The 4,820-nt window shown below is 51.3% G+C and overlaps 1 non-coding gene across 1 annotated transcript; it reads right to left on the bottom strand.

Moving 5' to 3' along the window:
* Positions 1-1,920: 1,920 nt before the first annotated feature.
* LOC131495167 (small nucleolar RNA SNORD35) lies at positions 1,921-2,007 on the bottom strand. Its single transcript, XR_009253805.1, has one exon. It is a non-coding gene; the product is annotated as a small nucleolar RNA SNORD35 (small nucleolar RNA).
* Between the last annotated feature and the right edge of the window lie 2,813 nt (positions 2,008-4,820).

Raw genomic sequence — 4,820 nt, forward strand, 5'->3', positions numbered from 1 at the left:
CCAGCAAATGTAAGAAGCGTGACGAGAGCTCTAGAGTTCTAGATCTCTCTCTGCAGACCACAGCTCTCTCCTGAGACAAGTCAGCATGTACAAAACGGTCCCTTGTTACCCATGAAAAGGCTGTTGTGCTCAAATTGGCAAAGTTTAAGGAAAGAGGGGTGCCCTCTTGACTCCTAGCGACTGTAATCATGGCGCTCTTAATTAAAGGCTGCTGGCGGGAAGGCTCTCCTGGCATCTGAAAACTCCCTCTGGGGCAGTTGCCGAAACACCAGCTGTTGCTGGCTAGAGCTCTGGGAGGAGAGCTGCCTGGGGGTTCCTGGGAAGCCTTGTTCTGGAAGATTCTTTGTACCTGCACGTGAGCCTCAGAGAGCTGTAAGGGAAGGCCAAGGGGTTCTCAGCACCCACCTGCCTTCTGAGGCCCAGAACCCCTGGAGGGTAAGTTGCCCTCCTTCACCATCCTCTCTCCTGCACATCCCCGCAGGCAGTTCTGGGTGAGCGGGAAGTCGATGCGAGGGCTGCAAACACGGGTCCCCAAGCTCAGAGCTCAGCTTTGGTTCTAGATCTCGCTCGTTTGTTGTTGTGGGGGCGTTCAAGAAGTGGCCCCGAAATCCTACATGTGATTTCATTTGCTGCTGGTTGAAAAGGTGCCTTATTTCACGAGAGCTCCCAAAGAGGAAACAGAACAGGTCGGGCGTCCAAAGGGGCACCTGCCTTTCCGTGGGGAGGCCGCTGCGGAGGGGGCCAGGCCCCGTCGCCCCGACTCTGCTGTCTGCAAGGGGGGGGCGCCCACACTAGAGGGGGAGGCGGCTGTGAACGGTCCCTGCCAGCCATAACTGGCAGTCACCTAGAAATAGAAAAATGAAACAGGAGGTTATGTGTCTGTAGTTCCTTCTGTCTGGGCCTCAGCTGCTGGGTGAAACGAGGTCTCAGAGACGGTTCTGATTGTATTCGTCGGAAAGTCTCCTGCCTGCTTTTTTTTTTTTTTTTTTAATTTTTTCGATGTTTATTTTGATAGAGAGAGAGCACGCAAGTGGGGGAGGGGCAGAGAGAGAGGGAGAGAGAATCCCAAGCAGGCTCCGCATTTTCAGTGCAGAGCCCGACTCCGCTCGATCTCACGAACCATGAGATCATGACCTGACCCGAAACCAAGAGTAGGATCCTTAACCGACTGAGCCACCTGGGCACCTCGTCTGTTGCCTTTTTTTTTTTCTATATTTTATCTTTTTTTTTAATATGAAATTTATTATTATCAAATTGGTTTCCATACAACACCCAGGGCTCCTCCCAACAGGTGCCCTCCTCGATGCCCATCCCCCACTTTCCCTTCCCCCCCACCTCCATCAACCCTCAGTTTATTCTCAGTTTTTAAGAGTCTCTTATGGTTTGCCTCCCTCCCTAACTTCTTTTTTTGTTTTTTTTTTCCTTCCCCTCCCCCGTGGTCTGCTGTTAAGTTTCTCAGGATCCACATAAGAGTGAAAACATATGGTATCTGTCTTTCTCTGTAGGTTGCCTTTTTAACAGCAGGGCATGAGGCCCACTTTCAAGATTTCTAACCCCTCCTCAGAGGCCTCATTCAGTACTAAGATATTCAAAGGCTTTTAAGCATTGTGTACTTATTGATTTATTTTTACAATTGAGATCACTGACATACAACATTGTATTACTTTAAGGTATACAATGTACATACATATATATTAAGAAATGATTACCCCCATAAGCTTACTTAACACCCATCCCCACACATGGTCACGATTTTCTTTTTTTTTCCCCTGTGGGGGCAGGGGGAGAAGTGAAGTTATGACAGAGTGCGGCCAAGGTGGCTAAGGGACAGAGGTGACGAGCTGTCATAGCGGACCCCCTTGTCTCAGCAGGCACAAGCCGAAAGATACACCCGCCCCCAGAAGGGCTCCCTGCTCCCTCCTCCTGGCATCAGCTGGGCCATTGGCATCATCTGTACTGCCCACAGTGGCACCCGCAAACCATCGTGAGGAAGAGACATCATCTGCACAAGTTTTTTTCCTCGTGATGAGAATTTTTAAGATCTACTCTCTCTCTCTCTTTCTCTCTCTCTCTTGTAGGTGTATTTGCTTATTTTGAGAGAGACAGCGAGCAGGGGAAGGGCTTCCATGCTGCCAGCATGCGAACCATGCAACTGTGACCTGAGCCGAAGTTGGATGCTTAACCGACTGAGCCACCCAGGTGCCCCTAAGATCTACTCTCTTAGCAACTTTCAAACATATAATACATATTGTTAACTACAGTCGTCATCCTTCTACTTCACATTCCCAACCCTTATTATATAACCAGAGGTTTGTATCTTTCGACCACCTCCACCCATTGCAAAGGCTTTTTAATTTCATTTACTGGATAATTGTATCCTAAGGCTCAAGGTATGTAAGATATACACATATATATGCATGTTACATGCATATGTACATGTAGAAGTAAGCATACATGTATACACACATATATACATATTATATGCATATACACACGTATAAGTGTGTGTACAGGTATATGCACATACATAATATACTCACATGCATGCGTATTTCTAAATATATACATATGCATGTGTTATTATATATAAATAGATACATATATACATACACCTATACCTACAGATACACATATGCATATGTACAACATACACCTACATACACACCCATGTACACGTACAGATACACACACACACGCATACACACATTCAGACACATACACGTGCACACGCAGACACACACAGATACACACAGATGCACACATAGATACACTACACGTGCACACACATACATATGCAGATACATGCATATGCACGCACGTGCACACATATACACACACGTGTGCACACACGTGCATACACATACATGTGAACAGTATGTGATCGGGAGTCGCAGGTGTCCTCCAGGTGCTCTGAGTGGGTCACCTGGGCTCCCAGGCTCTCTCACTGTCTTTCAGGCCATCACCTGGTGAACCCGAGGCCACCGTCCCTGCCACCACTGGCTCCCTGGGGTCTGCTCAGCCCCCGTCACCCCCTTCCTCCCCTGCTGCTGACCACCTCAGGGCCACAGACATTGGAGGAAGAACAGTATGTGCCCCCCGCCGGCACTCCAGACTCCGGAGTTTCCCCACAGCAGAGCTGCGTGGGTGTCAGGATTAGCAGGCAGTTCTTCCTTTTGCCCCAGGCACGAGGGGATCAGAGTAAGACACTTAATGCACACCTCTCTTCCCACCCCGGGCCCTCGGCTGAGTCCCACGAGTCAGGGACCGGAACCCCTCCCTGCTAAGTGCCTTTGCTTCAGGCTGCTTCTTCCCCCCTTTCCCCCCCAAACACACAGCAAAGCCACTGGTCTCCACACAGGCCTGTGGGGGGCTGGATCCTAACTTAGCATCTGTTACTGGTTCTGTGACTGGGAGATCTCTCGGCCTCCGTTTCAATGGCTCATGGCGATCACACCTAGCAGAGATCCGGGGACGGCTGGAGACAAAGAAGGCAAGGTGCCAGGCGCAGTGTGGCAACAGGACAAATGAAGGGGGGCACTGCTGTCCCCGTGTCACAGCTGAAGGAACAGAAGTGAGCGCACGCACGCTGCGTCACAGAGACTGAGCTGGTGGGACACTGGGAATCAACCTTGAGCTTGCCCGTCTGGCTCCGAAGCCTGCGGTCTTGTCTCTGCCTGGCCTCATGGTGCAGGGGCAGGGCTGGGAGGTCCACCCGGCTCCTCTGACCCCGGACCAGTGTCCTTTGTGGACAGCCGTTCCTCTCTGGGTTGTGACCAAAGTCAAGCTCAAAGCTTGCAGGGCCCAGGAAGCTGATGGTATTGGGGGCCAGAGAGACCCTAAGAGCGAATCGTTACTGAGATCGGCCCCAGGGAGGGGAGGGAGCCCTGGCTGGCTGCAAGGCCCACACCCCACCTTAAAATTAGGGCAACTGCTGCTCAGCCCTGCCCCGTGGGCTAGCTGGGGGCGAAGGCCCAGAGTCGCCAGATAGGCTGATGCCTTAAGGGAAGCTACGCATTGGGGATTTTGGGTAAAATTTCCCAGGGGTCAGCAGCTAATTCAGGTGACGTATGTGCGAACGTGCATATTACACTGGCCGGAAAAACAACCACGTACGTTAGCAGACTCTTGCCCGCAAGCTCCCACTCTGTCTACTCTATAAACCCTTATACAATTTAATGAAGGCATCTGGGATAGATTATGTTTCCTTTGCGGACGAATCTAACAAATCTATCTCAGCGACCCCAGACTCCTTCTGACCAGCTTCAAGCTTCCAGTCAGGGACACAGAGGCAAAGGCAGCCTGCAAGCTTTCGGAGAGAGACCGGGGAGGGGAATGGGGGTTGGGGGACGCTCTGCCAGCCTCTGAGGCCACACCTCACCCCTACACAGTGAGCTTTTAGGGAGAGCCACTTGGGAGTTCTGTGTCTTCATCTGAGAACACCAAGCTGGTCGGATCAAAGGGAAGGCTGCGGGGTTGCGTCTGCAAAGTGCCTCGGTAGCACCTGGCACAGCGGGGCCCCATAAATGGGAGCCACAGGACCTGCTGCCTAAGCCGTGGGGCCCAGGGCAGAGTGAAACAGTGGGGTCGCTTCTTGAAAATTACTAAGAACTTCAATACAGCGAGAGCAAAGCATTAAGCCACAGACGGTTCTCCTCCTCCTCCTCCTCCTCCTCCCCCTTCTTCTTTAATGTTTATTTATTTATTTTGAGAAAGAACAGGGGAGGGGCAGAGAGAGAGAATCCCAAGCAGGATCCACACTGTCAGCGCACAGCCCGACGCAGGGCTGGAACCCACGAACCGTGAGATCATGAGCTGAGCCG

Source organism: Neofelis nebulosa, chromosome 14 (assembly GCF_028018385.1).
Source record: "Neofelis nebulosa isolate mNeoNeb1 chromosome 14, mNeoNeb1.pri, whole genome shotgun sequence".
In the NCBI taxonomy this organism is placed as follows: domain Eukaryota; kingdom Metazoa; phylum Chordata; class Mammalia; order Carnivora; family Felidae; genus Neofelis; species Neofelis nebulosa.